Genomic DNA, 19,356 nt, shown 5'->3' on the forward strand with positions numbered 1-19,356 from the left:
GATTTGCGCAAACACGAAGGATAGCAGCAACCACGCTACAGGAGGCACGAAATGCGCGGCCTTCAAACGAGCGAGTACAACGAAACCCCAGTGGAGATAGTACAAGTAAACCTCAACCACTGTGATACAGCCCAACAGTTGTTGTGGCAATCAGTTGCGGAACACAAGTGCGATGTCGCTATTATCTCTGAGCCCTACCGTATTCCACCAGGAAATGGGAACTGGACGTCAGACAGAGCTAAAACAACAGCGATATGGACAGTGGGAAAATACCCCTTGCAAGAAGTGGTGTATACCGCAGATGAAGGCTTCGTGATCGCCAAAATTAATGGCGTTTTCATCTGCAGCTGCTATGCACCTCCAAGATGGACAATAGAGCAGTTTAACCAGATGCTGGACAAGCTAACTGAAGAGCTAACGGATCGTAGACCTGCTGTTATAGCCGGTGACTTCAATGCTTGGGCGATCGAATGGGGCAGCCGCCTTACAAGTCCAAGAGGGAGCAACCTCCTAGAGGCGCTTGCCAAGTTGAACGTCGATCTTGCCAACGAAGGTACTATCAGCACCTACCGTAGGGAAGGTCGAGAATCCATAATAGACGTTACTTTCTGCAGCCCTGGACTGATCAGAAATTGGAGAGTGCACGAGGGATATACCCACAGCGACCATCAAGCAATCCGATATCGCATTGGGCGCGATCCACAGGTGGTATCAGGCGGAGCGCAGGTAAATGAGCGGAGGTGGAAAATCGCTAATTTTAACAAAGACGTGTTCGCGGAAGCGCTGCGGCTGGAAGCTGTAGTTAACCCCAGCGTGGACGAGCTGATTGCGCTACTATCACGCGCGTGCGATGCAACCATGCCGAGAGAGGGCAAGCCAAGACACAGTCGGCCCCCAGCTTATTGGTGGAACTCGAAGATCGCCGACCTACGAGCGAACTGTCACCGAGCTCGGAGGAGAATGCAGAGAGCCCGCAACGACGCTGAAAGAGCAGTTCGCAGGCCAGCTTATACGGCAGCTAGAGCTGCACTTAACAGAGAAATCAAGCTCAGCAAAAAGGCATGTCTAGAAGAGCTTTGTCGGAACGCAAATTCTAATCCGTGGGGAGACGCCTACAGAGTAGCCATGGCGAAAATAAGGGGACCAGCTGTACCACCGGAAAGGTGTCCGGAGAAGATGAAAGCCATCGTAGACGCGCTATTTCCGCAGCATGAACTGACGGGTTGGCCACCCACACCGTACGGTGCTCAGGAGGATCAGGAAGCGGAAGCTCGAATAACCAACGAGGAGCTGATAACAATAGCAAAAGCTCTTAAAACAAAGAAGGCTCCGGGACCAGACGGTATCCCGAACGTAGCGGTGCGAACAGCAATCCTAACGAACCCGGAACTATTTAGGATTACGTTTCAAAGGTGTATCAATGATGGCAACTTCCCCGAAATATGGAAGCGCCAAAATCTTGTGCTACTGCCGAAACCAGGGAAGCCTCCTGGAGATCCTTCAGCATACAGGCCAATCTGCCTGTTGGATACTGTCGGCAAAGTGCTGGAAAGAGTGATCCTCAACAGGCTCACAAAATACACGGAAGGAGAGCACGGCCTGTCCGATATGCAGTTTGGCTTCCGGAGGGGTAGATCCACTGTCGATGCCATCCGAACGGTCGTGGAAGCAATGCAGACGGCGCAAAATCAAAAGAGAAGAGGTAACCGCTACTGCGGAGTGATCACGCTGGACGTGAAAAATGCGTTCAACAGTGCTAGTTGGGTTGCAATCGCCGATGCGCTGCACAAACTGAGAGTTCCCGATTACCTCTGTAGCATTATGAGCAGCTATTTTCAGAATCGGACATTGATCTACGATACTGACAACGGGAGAAGAAGTAAAACCATAACAGCGGGAGTTCCCCAGGGATCCATTCTCGGTCCGACCCTCTGGAATGCTATGTATGACGAAGTACTGAAGCTGCGCCTCCCCAGGGGCGTGAAGATTATCGGTTTCGCGGACGACGTGGCGCTCCTAGTGATCGGTGAATCATTGGAGGAAGTAGAAGTGCTCGCCACGGAGGCGATAGATGTTGTCGAAAACTGGATGCGGGGGAAAAAGCTGGCCCTAGCTCATCACAAGACCGAGATGGTTTTGATAAGCAACCGAAAGGCGGTACAACAGGCGAGAATTTCGGTCGGAGAGTGCATCATCGAATCGAAGCGGAATGTGAGACACCTGGGAGTTATGTTAGACGATAGGCTAAACTTTAATAGTCACGTCGACTACGCGTGTGAAAGGGCTGCAAAGGTGATTTCGGCACTATCTCGGATCATGCCCAACAACTCAGCGATCAGCAGTAGCAAGAAGCGACTACTGGCAAGTGTGTCCACATCGGTGCTCCGATACGCAGCGCCTGTGTGGGTGACGGCACTACAGACAAGGAGGAACAGATCTCGGCTGAACAGTACGTTCAGGTTGATGGCCATGCGAGTATGCAGTGCGTACCGTACAATTTCGTCAGAAGCAGTCTACGTGATAGCCGGAACTATTCCCATAGATCTTCTACTCGAGGAAGAAAACGAGTGCTATAGAGATAGAGGCATATCAGGAGTCCGAAAAAGAGCCCGAGCTGACACCGTAAGAAAGTAACAACAGCAGTGGGATAACGCTGAAAACGGAAGATGGACCCATCGGCTCATTCCGAACGTTTCAACCTGGTTGGATAGGAAACACGGGGAGGTCAACTTTCACCTGACACAGTTCTTGTCAGGCCACGGATGTTTCCGGAAGTACCTGAATCGATTCGGGCACGCAGAGTCCCCACTTTGCCCAGCATGCCCGAGTAATGAGGAAACACCAGAGCACGTGCTTTTCCACTGTCCCAGATTCAGGGCAGCACGAGACGGGATGTTAGCGGAGAGTATCACAAGCCTTAGCCCCGACAACATTGTAGAACGAATGTGTCGGGAAGAAAGCACCTGGAATGCGGTGAACAGGGCTGTGGGACAGATCCTGTCGTCACTGCAGCGGAAATGGCGTGAAGACCAAAGGGCATCGGATCGCGATCGGAGTAGGCTAGATCCACCGTCGGGGACTAGTCCGAGTAGTCGTAACGCTCTGGTCTTGGGTCGTCGGGGCGCCGGTGAACCGGAAGCCACCCTCCAACCGGAATCATCGAACCGACCTCGGCACCTGACTGGTCGGGATCAAACCACCGTGTTCGGGAAAATTTCCATCGCCGGGGAACTCTCCGTCGGAGTAGGCTAGCTCCACCGCCGGGGACTAGGACGAGTATGTCGCGAGAAGCACCAGTGAATGGTCGTCGGGGCGCCTGTGAACCGGAAGTCACCCTCCAACCGGAATCGCAGGACCGACCTCGGCACCGATCTGGGAAGTATCGGTTCGGAAGATCTTCCATCGCCGGGGAACTCTTCGTCGGAGTAGGATAGATTCACCGCCGGGGACTATCTGAGTAATCAGCGCCCGTGGAAAACCACTGGTTCGGGTCGTCGGAGCGCCAGCGTACCGGAAGCCATCCTCCAACCGGAACCGCCGGACCGACTTCGACACCCTGCCAATCAACATCGAAGGAATACGCAACGCGAACAACGGTGTCGGGAGATATTCTACCGCCGGAGAACTCTCCGTCGGAGTAAGCTAGCTCCACCGCCGGGGACTACGCTGAGTCGCAAGAAACTACGTCGAATCAACCGGGTTCGAGTCGTCGGGGCGCCAGCGAACCGGAAGCCACCCTCCAACCGGAATCGCCGGACCGACCTCGGCACTCAACCGGTTCGCCCAGGAAAAGGTCAACGAACGCAGCGAGAAAGCCACCCGAAGTAGAATAGCCACCCTCTAACTGGCATTGCCGAACTGACCTCGGCATTCCACTGGTCATCTTGGAGAGCAGCAGCAGTATGTCAAAGGTCACGAGAGCGCAGCAGTTAATTAAGATTAAGATTAAGATTAAGATAAAGCTCATGAGAGCGCAGCAGTTATGTTGGAGATAAAGTCAGCGATCTAGCGTGACTAGCTATGCCTGATAACAAGTGAAGTGCATGAGCACAGCCCCCCCCCCGAAGTAGTCGCTTCTAGTGGAATCCGGGGGAAGCAGGCACTGTAGACCTTGGTGGAGGTTAGAGGCGTAGGGTTCAGAGTTCTCTTCTCTGTTCTGAGTCCCTCACGAACTGGCACGCGATGGACGAAATCGGTAGCACTGGTCATGCTTATCGAACGCGTGTCGGGAAGGCAGAAAGGCTTTACCACCAAGTAAAAAAAAAAAAAAAAACACACACACACACACACACACACACACACACACACACACATACACATACATACACACACACAGACATCACCTCAATTCGTCGAGCTGAGTTGATTGGTATATGTGACTCGACCCTCCGGGCCTTCTATCAAAAAGTCAATTTTGGAGTGAACATATAGCCTTTCCAGTACACTTAGTGTACGAGAAAGGCAAAAATCTTATGCAATTTTTCTTGCAATTCTATTACGAATTCCTCTGAATTTTCCATGTTCATTTATTTGGCGATTATTTAGCCAGCATATTATTTAAAAATAACTTATTCAACATCCTTGAATTTTACTTCGAAGTTTACGCTCGCAATTTTTTAAGTAAATTCAATGGTGTCATCGTGGTTACTCCAAATTACCCACTGAGTAACCAGCTCTTGAGGTCAAACAAAAAAAATAACTCCCAATATGAGCGCTTCTGCAAATATAAACAAAACAGCCTATGTTGTTTTTTTTGTAAATTTATGTTTGTGCTTCTATACATGTAAGAAAATAGTTTATTCTGTGAAATTAGGAATTGTTTCCACCCTACTGCATATAAAAAAATCGCCTAAGTGTTTTTTTTTTCTAGATTTTGGCGCCCTCTAGGCCCGGAGTGGTTTTTCATATTTTCAGTAAAAGGCAGTGGGGCGCCAACTATATGGAACTTGAGTAATGAGAAAGGAATAACTCCCTTGGGCACGAGCTTGGCGCCTCCATATATAAGAGAAAAAAAATATTACTAATTGTTTTGCTCTCACATACTTGTACGAAGAATCTCTTTTGCGATAAATATGATAAATTTTTCATGTGCTCGGTCAAATATAAGAAAATCACCTAGGGAATCGCGCCACTTGGGCGGTGGCTTCTATATTCGTCTGTTTTCCACTATAGCACAGTCAAATTTGAACCAATTGACACAACTTTTGGAATATGGTGAAATAGGTATAGTATCTACCCGTGTACAACATTTCAAGTCAATTGGTTCAAAATTGACTGAGTTATAGTGGAAAACAGACGAATATAGAAGCCACCGCCCAAGTGGCGCGATACCCTGTGTGATTTGTAATGTTTAACGCCCTTACAAATTTTAGCAAAATTGAGTTTATAAATATTCTATTTTTTGCGCCTACAGACGTGTAAAAAAGTTTCATTAATGATATTGGAATGTACTCTTTCGTCTCCTAAATTTATCTAAATCATCTGGACATTTCCAAGCGCTTGCCTATCTTGTGCACTCACGAATATAAGAAAAACTGCGCTTGCATATATTCCAAGCTAAAGGTGTAAAATTGCTTTTTTATGGAATGGGGAATACTGATTTTTTCTTCCGCTATCCATTTTTTTAGAATATAGAGAATTTTTATTCCGCCCTTCTGTATTGGATATTTCACCTCCCATGTATAAGAAACCAATTTTTTTTGTGACCTCATATTTGTAGAAAAATAATGTTACATTGGGAGTTATATATTTTTTTGTTCCCTCTGTGATATTAGGACTTCTTCAGGGATTCCTTCAAAAATCCGCATAAATACAATAAATATTTGGGGATTCTTTATAAAAATTAATCATGAGATTTCTTCAGAAATAAATTCTAAGATAACCCCACAAATTTCTCCTGAAATTCCTATACAATCTCTATAAAAAAAATCTATTGAAAAATCATTCAGGAATTTTCTCTAGAAATTTCAGGATATCTAAAAGATATCTTTAGAAATTTATCCAAAAATCCTCCAGGTATTTCTTTAGATATTTTCCGGCATTTCCTTCAGAAAAACTTCTAGAGAAGTTTTAAGATATTCTAACTGTCTTTTGAGATTTCTTTGAGAAATCATTCAAGAATTCATCCACCATTAGAACATTATTAGTTTCTTTTGATAATTTCTCCTAAGATTTCGTTAAGAATTACCCCAGAAATTAGTTCAGGAACTCTGTTATAAAACATAGAAATGCATACATGGAATTCCTTGAAAAATCTTCCATAGTTTTTTTTTTGGGAATTCATATGAGGAAATCATCTACGGATTTCTTCAGAAATGCTTTCAGCAATTCTTTTAAATAATCAAAATTTTCTCCAAGGTTTTTCGAAAAAATCTTCCACAGACTTCACAGAAAATCTTACAGAGATTTCTATAGGAATTGTTTCATGAACGCTTTTAAAAATTTCCCTGGAGAATTCTTCAAAAATTTATTAGATTAGATTCCTTTGTAAATGTGTTCAATGATTTCAAGTCCAAGGAATTTTTCCATGGATTTCTTCCGAAGTTAATCCATGGATTCGTTCAGAAATTACTCCAGGAATTCGGTATTGAATCGTCTGTAACATTCTTACAGTAACTCCTTCAGCAGTTTTTTTTTTGTAAAGAGGATACCAACGGTCGTTATTCCATCAATGTAAAAGGATACTTTGGATACTCCACTAGGAATTGCTTGAGGAATTATTTTAGTTATTCGTTAAATAATTCATCGGAAATTTCTTCATGATTTTCTACATGCAGTTCTACAGAAATGTTTTCAAATATTGTTCAATATATTCTTCCAGCAATTTCTTCAGAAAATTTAACATATGTTCCTTTATAAACTGCATCAGATATTTCTTTAGGAGATGCACCAGAGATTTGTTCTGGAAATGTTCTAGGGATTTCATTTAAAATTCCAACATAAATGTGCCCAGAAACTTTTTCAGGAATTTATTCTGGGATTTCTTCAAGAATTTCCCTGGAATTTATTCGGATATTCCTCCAAAGATTCATTCAAAAGAACATCCTAAAATTTCTACAAGAATTCAACTGACAATTTCTTTAGAAATTCTTTCAGGTTTTTTTCCTGAAATTCGTGCTGGGATTCCTTGTGCAATTCCTTTGAGGAGATATTTTCATCTCCAGAGACTTCTTCACAACTTTTAGGGATTACGTCAGGAATTTCAGCAAGGGTTTTCTTCAAAAGTTCTCCCATGGAATTTTTCAAAAATTCTTCTGAAAATTTCGTTACAAATTCTACAGAGGTTTCTTTAAGAGTTATTTGAGATATTCCTTCAGTGATTTCTGTAGAAATTCCTACACAGACTTCTTTAATTGATCTTGTGATTCCATCAGAAATATCTCATGGGATGAGATCCTTCCTGAATTTGTTGAGATATTGCACCAGGAATTTTTTACAGGTTGTTTCAGAAATTGAACAAATTACTGAGAATCCATTAATGGATTTTAGAAGGAATTTATAATAAATCCCTGGAGAATTGTCACAAGAAATCCCCTGAAAAACTCCTGGAGACATCTTTGGAAATTCCTAGAAGATATTTTAGATTTTTTTTGGGAATTCTTGGATAAAAACTCCAGAAGCAATTCCTACATGAATGCCTAGAAGAAAATCTGAAGAAACACCTCAAGACGACCCCCTAATTCTTCGAAAAAAATCATAAGAGAACAAGGAAAAAATGCATGAGAAACTTCTGAAAGGATTCTTGGAAAGGACATCTCTGAAGAATTATCAAATTTATTTTTATACAATTCCTGAAGGAAAAAGTTCCTATACTATTACCTGGAAAAATTTTTGAAGGAAATTCTGCTGAAACAAATTAAAAAATCCTGGGGAAATCCTTGTGGGCTTCGTGGCCGTGCGGCTAGAGGCGTCAGTCATCTAGACGTTTCCTAAGCCTCGGAGTGTGGGTACGATTCCCGCTCCAGTCGGGGAAAACTTTTCGTCAAACGGAAAAATTCTCCACTGGGCCACTGGGTGTTATGTGTGTTGTCCGTTGTCCGTTGTCATATGTTAGTGCTTGTTCAGTCTGTACAACCTCTGGTTGAAGACGGTGTAGTGTCTTTTTAAAAAGAAAACAGTAGCGGAGACTGAGGAGACTTGTTCCCCCCATATTTGCTCGAAATCAAAAACATTTTTCTTCTAGCATATTTTTTTTCAAAACTGCCCCTGGACAAACGACTATGTTTTGGCTACAAGTGATTTCTATTGTACATTGCATTATTTTTTAACGGCTGGTGGTTTGTTTACAGTCCTTCAGAAATCTTTTAGACGATTCCGAAAAATCTCAAAAACTTTGTGAAAATTGAACCAAATCGTGTCAAAATTTCACAGCACATTGTTTAAATAAAATACTTTCAAACATATTTATCCAAATAAGGCTGTTGTTAACATATGTTAATTAATTCAGCTGAATATACACAACAGTGACATGGGGAGACTTGATCCCTCGAGGATTACACACACATCATACATGTGAAAAATAAAATTCTATTTGGAAACCTCTACTTACTTGGAATTCTAGTCTATTCAACGATAAAATGTGTCAGATAATTATAACTTTAGTACAAACCAATCAAAGGGAGATCAAGTCTCCCCATTTTGAAAATACGGCATATCCTTAAAAAATTAAGGAAATCTTACAATTTCAAACACTCCATATGCATCGAAAATACAAGAAAACTCGAGAAGAAAATGAATAGGAAGACTCTGGAATTATTTTCCCTTTAACCTTTTGGAGCCGATTTTTTTCGCCGCTGTCGACGCAACCTCGCTGGTGTCGAACACGTTTGTTATGCTCGGTTTCATCGCCGGGGTCATATATGACCCCTCCGGCTCCAAAGGGTTAAATAAACCATGTGCTCAAAGGGGGATCAAGTGTCACCCATTTTTGAAAAATACATTATAAGACATGCCTCCGTAAAAACACAGTTTTAAAAACTTTAACAACAATTTAAAGGCCTTCTGTTGTGTATTAACTTGCAATAGATGTGTACCTGCCATTTTGTACGAAAATCGGATCTACACACTTAATTAAGATTGCCGGGATATCAGCATTTTTTCATTCTTCTGCCGAGATTTGCACAGCCGAGCGATCAGCAAACAACCATTTTGCCGGGATCTCAGCAATTTTGACAGTTCATTGCTGAGATTCGGCAAACGTTTTGCTGAGAGTCAGCTAACAAACGTCACTTTTTGCTGAGATATCAGCTAATAGCTTTGCTAAACACACGGCTGTGCGCGTTTTTGCCGAGCTCGCAAATCTGTTTTGAGTGTGTAGTTTCGTGTTATTTCTTAAAGTTTCAGGTAAATTAAGAAAAAGGGATCAAGTCTCCCCAGTCTCCCCTACTGGACGAAATAACGTACGCATTGCCTGTTTTTCATACAAAATTCTCATGTTTAGGGGGTCGAATCTCAGCTTCTAGTGCACCGATTGATCTCAAGTTTTGTCTAGACAACTTTTTGTAATAACTTGAAATTTGATCTGTGGAAAAAGAAAATATTTATGAGCATAACTTTTTAAAAAATCGCAAAACACCCATTTCAAGAAAAAAAAGAGAAATTATGATTTTTAGATAAATATATTCTTCTTCAAAGTTGATGAGTCTAACGAAACACACCACTTTACTGAACAAACCATTTACTTCAAGTAATTCGTTTACAAATTTATTAAACAATCAAAATTTGGCTACTTTTCTTGAAATAGTAGTTTTGCGATATTTTTATAAGTTCTGCTCAGAAATTTTTTTTTCACAGATCAAATTTCTAGTTATTTAGATTGTCCTGACAAAATTTGAGATGAATCGATGGACTAGAAGCTGAGATTCGACTCTCTAAACATGAGCATTTTGTATGGAAAACAGCCAATGCACACTTTATTTCGTCCAGTACTGTATCACTAAAAAAATGGAAGAAATCTTTTGAATATTACATGGAGGAATTGAAAAACCCTCTGCAGGTATTCATAGAAAAAAATCTTGATTTCTTTTTTGAAAATTGAGTAATTTTTGCAAAATATGTTAAAGACATCTTAGGAAAAAAAATCTAAAAAAACCAAAGCAATGCCTAAGAAGAAAAGTTTCTGGAAAAAATCCTGAATTTCTGAAAGAAACTTCTGAAGGAATTTCTGGAAAAAATCCCCGAATCTTTGTGAACAAATTTCTTGTTTCGCTTTTTGAAAAAAAAAACGTCTGGAAACACCCGTAGAGAAATTTCTAGAAGAACTGCAAAGAAAAACGCCTGCGAAAATTCCGACAATATTTCTGGAAGAATTCTTACAGAAATGTTGGAAGCAATACCAAGATGAATATTTTGATACATTTTTTGAGAAACACTTCAAGAATCGCTCAAGAAAATTCCTTGGGAAATTCCTGAAAGAATCTCTGGAGAAATCCATTAACAGGAATTCATTTTAAAAGATTACTAAGAGGAATCTTTAGAAAAATTCTTACTAAAAATCATTCATAGAAATCCTGCGTGAATTTTCTTGATGTAAACATTTCTTTTTTTTTTGATAAATTCTTAAAATATCTTCAAAAGAATTTCTGGCAGCGTTGCTGGAAGTAATCCAGAAGAATTTTCTAGATATATTAGGGAGAATTCATGCAAAACTCATACAAGGAATTCCAGTTAAAATGACATTTTTGTGATGATTACATAAAAATTCCGTTAAATAATAATGCAAGCAGAGGTTTTCCCGGAATAATTCTCAATTAGGCGCAATAGCGAAGTCATTTCTTTGGGGCGTACCAGCATAGGGGGCGCTGAGATTTGAAAACTTTGTGTAACCAGCTCTGATTTTACCATGACAGCACTGATGGAGAAAATTTCAAAGGAACTGTCGTAGAGTTTCTTAAAGCAATGTTCCACCAGAGCAATTCATTAATAAATTGTCGGAAATCACAATAAAACGTCGGAGGAAATCCTCAAGCCATTTGGGCTGTATATCAATGTATAACCAATGAATCAACTTCCAACCTGTTCCAAAGATTGTACAATGAAAATGACCACAAAATATGACATAGTTTTGCCCAAATATGAACAGAAAATGATAAAAATAAAAAAAAAATGTGCTTTGAATTGCGATTTTTGAGGGGTAACTTCGAATTGATAAAAATTACATCGCTGTTGATGAACCACCCCAGCCAACACACGATCGCATATGATGTTGTATGTGATGCTGGAGTGGAGGCGATAGGCGTACACTTTACACACGGTCACATGGAAGCATGTACGGATATGGCTTCCACTCTAGCATCCTTTTCAACATCATATATGATTTCGTGTTTCAGGGCCCATATAGCCGAGGCGGTAAACGCACGGGTATTCAGCATGACCATGCTGAGGGTGACGGGTTCGATTCCCGGTCGGTCCAGGATCTTTTCGTAAGGGAAATTTCCTTGACTTCCTTGGGCATAGAGTATCTTCGTGCCTGCCACACGATATACACATGCAAAATGGTCATTGGCAGAGGAAGCTCTCAGTTAATAACTGTGGAAGTGCTCATAGAACACTAAGCTGAGAAGCAGGCTTTGTCCCAGTGAGGACGTTACGCCAAGAAGAGGAGAGGAGAGGAGGATGATTTCGTGTTTGCTGGGACCACCAATCAGTTTTGGGTTCAAAATAGATAGCAGGAAAACATTTTTTTTGCCTGAAAATTCAGCATAGTTCTTATTGAACAATTTTATGGACGTAGTCCCTTTGGAAAATTAACAGAATTAGCCAAAGTACAGCAGATGCACCAACTTAGTCACACAGAAAAAAAAAAACAGAAAAAAACTCACATTTTATTCGCCAAGACGCAGTGAGCCACCGTCAGCACAAAACGGTTAGTGATGAGAGTTCCACCGCAGAAGAAACCTCCTTTTTTGTTTTTCAGCAGAACCATCCATGGAAATTGATTCTGCTCTGCTTTTTCTCCATTGAATATCCGTTTGGAAATTTTGTGGCTTCTGTGTTGTTGTGGCTGTTTTCCACAAAGCTTGTCGTTCAACGTCGTCGGACAGCAAACACTGATAATCTGCAGAAGAAAGATCAGGATCAATAAATGACCATGCTCGTCAGGTTATTTTTTCCTCTTACCAGTTTTTCGCCGATTTGCTCACTATTACAGATTTTCATACTCCATGGCCAGCCGAAGTCTGGTTTGTACGAAAATGGTTTGGAGGTTGCACAATTATGAATTGGAAGACACACCTCATTATAAAAGCAACGCTGTACAAAATCTCCTTCATTTTTCGTCTTGTATCCTGACACTAAGTGAATGCAAAGACCCATAAGTACAACAGATTTCATGATCGTAACTTTAAGCTTAAATATTTGATTTACTTCAGATCAATATCTTACGATCAATCTAGGTGGTTTAACGGATAAATAAAGACTAATAAGGTAACAACGCGTGAAGTACCACGAAGTCGACTAATAGTGCATCGTTCGATTGTCCAGAGTGGGGTCAGAAACCACCATCATCGATGCATCGGTTGGAGCAAATGTTTGTGATCATCATTGAAACTGGAACTTGCTGTGAATGCCGCCAGGTGGAAAGACGTGACGAACAAATTTCTTACGATGATTCATTTTCTTCTGCCATCTTATTTGAAATATCGATTGCAAAACAAAATGAATCATGGTTCAACCGTAGAGAAACAGACATCTCGCCATAATCGCTCTCCATCTTATTTTAATTTTTCTGTAGTTCACAAATCACTCACCCACGCGTTCGCATCGTTTTTGCTTTTGTTTGATGTTTGCTACTGCTACCTACTTGACAGATTGCGAAACACAGTTTGATTTGTATTTGTCTGTGGTTTACCATTGAGAGTGAAATTCAATTCGATAAGCTACCTGTAAAGTAATGACGTTTGTGCTCTATGCATTGAACATCCTCAGGTCATTGCATTACCAAGAAACCGCAAGAATGACGAAGTATACTATTTCAAATGCAAATCAATGCATGCAATTAAGATTTCCAGTTATTTCCACGTAGGTATGACGAGTTTTGTTGCGCCACAGTACTGTTAATTCTGTAAAAAATTCAGAGAATTCCTGACGCAATATGCGATCCGGTCAATAGCATTTGTGCATAAAGCCTGTTCGCGTTAAATTTCGGACACCAAATCGTTAACATTACAAACAATCCAGTGGTTCTTCTTCTTCTTCTTCTTCTTCTTCTTCTTCTTCTTCTTCTTCTTCTTCTTTATGACTCAACGTTCGCATCGGAACTAGGCATGCATCTCTTCAACTTCAACTTACAGTAGTATTAGTAATTGAAGGGCTTTCTTTGCCTGTCATTGCATGAATTTGTACATTGTGTGGCAAGTACAATGGTACACTATGCCCATGGAGTCGAGAGAATTTTCCCGAGCGGAACGGGAATCGATCCCGCCGTCTCCGGATTGGCGATCCATAGCCTTAACCACTAGGCTAACTTGAGACCTAATCCAGTGGTCCAGTGGTATCCAGTGGTAAAACATGCAAATGTCGGTGCTAAATGTTAACTTTTGTCCTTAACCTAGAAAACAAACTTTAGTTCATTCAAATCTGTCCATGATCGGCAAAGTTATGACGTTTTCAAAAAATGTGAAGAAATTTGATTGCTTCACCAACTATTCCTGAAGTTGGTTTATTTTGACGTGGGGTTGGTAATCAAAAGTTGAACCAAATTACGGCTTTCCGGAGTAGCGCAAATTTTGAGGAATTTTTTCTCCCACATGGAAATAATTTACTACGGCTAAATATTATGCACATGAAAGCCACGGGTATGAGCTTTCTGTTAAGTGGTAAAAAGTTTGTATTTGCACCGAATTTCATTGAAAAATTCGATTATTCGTCAACAATGTTTTTAATCTTAATTTGAACCAATTTTAATCTTAATTTGAACTACTGGTGGCAGCAGCTCGAGCATCTCCCACAACAGCCAATTTCGTGCTGAACAATAGAAAAACACATGGATCTGCTAATTCCCATAACTATTTTTCATTAGGCAGTGGAATTTCAACTAAGAATGTTCTAAACTCTTCAGGAACTTGGAAACTAAATTTGTAATATTTCATCCCCCAAGAGTAAACTAAACAACCACTAGCGCAGTCTGGTGGCCAACACTGGAAGCTCGCCCCCGTTTACTAGTTCAAATTTAGATTACAAATGGTTCAACTTAAGATAACATTCTCCAAGTAAGAATCACTTAAATTTGATAATTTTATGACAAATAATGCGGAATATTATTCGGTTGGTCGATTCTACGATAAATAAGCTTTCATTTGACGCGTTCACATATTGTGTTTGATACAATGCATGGGCTGTACGAGTGCACCGAAAATGTGCTTTCTCTGGGGGGAAATGGATGAAATCACAGTGATTTTTCAAAAGCCTGTTTTCCATGACAAAAACGCCATTCTCAATGCTTTTAAAGTCCATGTTATCAGGTTATATTACTGAAAGCTGTTTAACATCTTTTTCGGGATAATATTTGCCTAAAAAGTACGTCGTTTTAATGAATTTCGAAATGGTTCAAATTAAGATTACAATTTGACTAGTTCAAAGTTTGATTTCTTACCCTAAGTACTAATTGCATATTATTAATATTTTTTGACATTCATAGGCCTGCTGATTCTGCTGGGTTGAAGTGTTTGGTCGAATGCGTCATCGCGGTGCATTGGAACATCTCACGAACAGCTACTTTCGTGTCGTTAATTTGTGTGCCCTCGCAGTATTTAGCGTTTGGGCATGACAATAAATAAAACAATTTCAAATAAATGAAAATTGATTTTGATTTGAGGATAATTCGATTAATAATTCATCTGCCAAATCACCGTAAATTTGTAGATAATTCGCATAAAGTTCTGTGAAATCTGCAAAAACAAACAACGATTCCACAGAAAATCTGTAAAGCAAAACACCGAAATGTTCGGTGAATTTGACAGATGAACATTTTCAATCTTTACAGTTTGTTCGGTGAAGCAAAAATTCACCGAACAGTTAACCGAAAATTCTGCTGTTGAGATTTCGGTGAAATTTCCCCGAATTCTGCGATTTGTTCTTAGTGTGTATGTTTGCTCTAACTGCGCATAGAACGCTTCTTTCTCGTCATCAGGTCTCTCTTCGTATGGGCAGTAGACGTTGATGATACTTAACTCTTAACATGCACATCCTTGCGTTGATCGGCTGCCACCCGATCACACGTTGTCGTATCTTGCTTAACACTATAAATCCTGTTTCCAGTTCATTGGTGGTGCCACAGCTTTGGTAGAAGGTAGTCACTCGATGCCCGCTTTTCGTTTCTTACTCAGCCGCTGGATGCCAGAACAGACGCTGTTTGAGCCGCACCTCCTTGGTGAACAGACGCTCGAATCGTACCTCCTCAATCTTTTTTTTTTTATATATATATAGAATGAGAAAATCTGCAACAGATACCCAAGAGGTGGTTCCTCGGGTGATGTGTGGATCGACCCACTAAAAACTCATTCTCTTTCTTCCTTACCTTCGCGGTACGCCCGTTAGGGATGACTTCGAGAATACCTCCTCAATCTAGCTGAAGTCAGAAGGACAACAGTGCCCGGGCTGCACTACCAGCTAAGCACACAACTCTTAGCTGGCGGTCTTTGTCATCGCTTGACCCGTGGAAGCATGAGGGAGGAACTTGTGAGGACCAGAGTTATGTTGGGTGCTCTCCTTATCGACTCACCGTTTTGCAGGAATGAGTGATCGAGGGGGTGAAAAAGATGCTCAATCTTTAACGGAGCCTGTGGGGTATCAGGGCACCCCCACAGTAATTCTTCCCTTACCGCGATAATGCTGGGCTCTGGCGTGGTAGACCTCTTTTTCCTTGCTACTCGTGGGATTTAACATGAAAAACTCAAAAAATCAGAATCAAAACTTAGGCGGATGTGGTAGTGGTGATGTCAACCCCTTCGCATGGATTGGGTTGATGAGGTCTTCGGTAAGGAAAAGTGAGGAGTTAAGGAGCTCCGGTCCACATCCCGGCAGGCCAGCCGGTGCAGATAATGGATGGAGCGTGGTTGCTGAGAGCCGTCAACCAAAACAAAAAGGGACTGCCCGCAATTGAGGTGGATGAGCAGCAGCTCGGCAAGATCATCGACCTTGCTTCCACGAAGTCGAACATTAGCAAGGACCTCAAAACGGCCTTGCTTCGACTTCGTATGTCGATGGACGATGCCAAGCAGGAAGACGCGATACTTGCGATAATAACTGCAACAGCGGTGGAACCTGCAAAGGAAAAGGTGTCGAAGTTAACCCAAACGGAGGTGAATGCTCGTGACAAGCACTCGCAGAAGCGGGCGAGTCCGCAAGGCCAGGCGTATAATAACCCCGAAGGTCGGTAGGTATGCCGGTAAGTCGGACCCCAGTCAGGGTTCCCGGAAAGCTGGGAAGGGGGGGTCTAAAAAGGCTGGCCCATCCCGAAAGGATGGGAACAAGGGGTTGCGATCGTTGGTAGGCCATCAGCAGCCATAGAGTAGGGATGAACCAAGGGGAGGACCCCTTTGGACTAAGGTAGAGCAAAAGAGGAAAAAGTCAAAACCGCAGGTAGAAGTAGTGAGGGACGCCAAACCAAGACGTAAAAGAGTAACTGACAAGCGCAAAGAAGGAGACGTGCTCGTCATCAAGACAGAACAGTCGGACGTCTCGAAGGCGATGTGAAGCGAAGCGCTCGAGGGTCTGGGAGCCGACGTGTGCAGTATTAGACGTACTCGTACGGGCGAAATGATCCTGGAGCTGAAGCGCGATAAGGAGCGCAAGGGCGTCGCCTACAAGAGGTTGGCGGAAGAGGTCCTTGGTGAAGGAGTAGAGGTGAGGGCTCTCACACAATTGGCGACTCTGAAGGTCAAAGACCTATACGAGGTTACCGAAGTAGAAGAGCTCGTCACGGCACTGCGGCAACAGTACGAGGTGTAGGTGATCACTGCAGCCGTTAGGCTACGGAAGGGGCCAGCAGGGACACAGATAGCTTTAGTTCAGTTACCTGTGGCGGACGTCAAAAAGTTTGTTAAAGTAGGGAAGATAAAGGTTGGCTGATGCGTACCGTGATTTCGGGTGAAATTGATCAGTGGGGTAAAATTTATCGAGGGCAATTTTTATTTGTTAAAAATAACGCTTAAAACTTGAAACCTTTTTGTTAAAAATGTTCATCATCTGGCTCAAGAGTTATTGAATGATGAGTTTACATGTTTCATAGACAATTGGTCAATATTTTTCAAAACTGCCTGTCAGGCGAACTTCAAAGACACTTTCAAACTTTTGTTACTGAAGCTGAATCGCAAATGTAATGAATATTCGAATAAACGTTTCTAGCTGCCAAGCAGGGATGGGAACACTCACTTCGAAAGAGTTACACTCACTTGCTGTTTTCTCAGCTCAGAAGCATGCTATCAAAAAACAGTGTATGGATCACTTTTACTTTGTGGTTTTATCTAAGACTTTGCCGAATACATTGAGAGTCGTACATGCATACCAAAGTCGTGAGAGCGCTACGAAGGCGAGTCTCCACGAGGTGAATGTATATTACACTCACCTCGTGGAGAGTTGCCTTCAACGCTCTGTCACGACTTTGGTATGCATGTGCGACCCTCAATGTATTCGGCAAAGTTTTAGATAAAACCACAAGGTAGAAGTGTTCCATACACTGTTTTTTGATAGCATGCTTCTGAGCTGAGAAAACACCAAGTGAGTGTAACTCTTCCCAAGTGAGTGTTCCCATCCCTGCTGCCAAGTATTCGCTAAACCCGATTTCGTCATCAAAAGTTTTATAAATATTGAAATGTATGCATACAATAGTACTTTTCCGGAAGTTATAACATATTTAGTATAAAAATTGCATACTTTCAGGCGTTTTCTTAAGATTTATTTAACTTAAAACTTAAATAATTAAAAATTTAGTAAACTTGTAATAATATTGTTTAGCTTTACGCATTCCGGGGTTGTTGATTCAGGAGTAAAAGATATTTTCAGCAATTACAAAAACTTTTTGCTGACTGATCAATTTCACCCCGAAATTTAAATTTTTGATTTTTTATTTCAAATGATATTTTTTGTAACAAACTAATTTGTAGTGGAATTTTTAACCTCGTTGACTGATTAAAACCATGGTCGTCGTACTTGTTTTAAAGCATTAAATTTAACCATATCGAAAAGTATTCAAAAATTATTCGCAAAAAAGTATGAAAAGTGATCAATTTCACCCGAAATTACGGTATGTCACTTGGCGTTCCACGAGCCACCGGAAGTTTGCTTTATGTATCTGGAACTAGGACACAAGTCATGGGAATGCAAAGCCCCTGACAGGCGCAAACTGTGCAGGAGATGCGGCGCCGCGGGCCATAAGGTACAAGCCTTCACGAGCCCACCCATTTGTCTGGTCTGTACCGGGAATACATGAACAACAGGCATCCAACGGGTGGTCCAAGGTGCCCGGCCTTCAAAAGAGCCGCAGTAAACAAATCACAGTGCAGGTAACGCAGCTCAACCTGAACCACTGTTAAGCTCAGCAACTGCTTTGCCAGGCGGTTTCTGAGTGGGAGACGGATATCGCCATAATAGCGGACCCATACCGAGTATCCGGCCGGCAACAGCAATTGGGTCCAGAGAAATGTCGGCGATATGGACGACAGGTAAATACCCCGTCTGGTAGTTGTAGTACCTATGAGGGCTAGTTCAGATGCGGTACAAGAGGTGGTGCAGAGGTTCAGAGTCGGCTTCGTAGGTCATTCCCTGTGGCCAAAATGGACCCTTACAGCGGTTAAGTGGCCGCGGGATGAGGAACATCCTGATAGCGTTGCTGTTGTGGCGTCAGTCTACTGGGTTGGATCCATGCCCGCGATTGGATGGGGTCCATGGCAAGGGTCGGGGCATGAGAATGCTTCATGTCGGCACGATCTTCTGTGTGACTGGGCCTTACTTGAAGAAAAGTCAAGTAGCTGTACACGCGGTATTTATTATTTATTTTATTTTTTTTATTATCAGTTCTTGATACTTCTGTGCAGTTGTAAGCAAGCGTGATGTCGACCCTGCCTGTCTTCCGAGGACAAAGGAAGTAAGGACTACTCAGGAAACTGACTAATCGCCAGCATCGTTGGTGGATTCTCCAAAGCGCGTCATCGATGTTCGTTACTCGAGACTACGCAGCTAACCGTGAGGGTGCGATATGCACTAGCCCCTCTCTGAAGCAATGCCTTCATGGTGGTTCCGAAGGGTAGGCGATCAAGGAAATGTTGTTCAGTAGGTCGAGGAAATGATAATCCTGGCCTCTACTTTGGTTGTAGAAGACGATCCCTACCCGCCCACTATCTGGACCGTTCAGGTGTCTGT

The sequence above is a fragment of the Aedes albopictus genome, chromosome 2, assembly GCF_035046485.1.
Source record: "Aedes albopictus strain Foshan chromosome 2, AalbF5, whole genome shotgun sequence".
Classification (NCBI taxonomy): domain Eukaryota; kingdom Metazoa; phylum Arthropoda; class Insecta; order Diptera; family Culicidae; genus Aedes; species Aedes albopictus.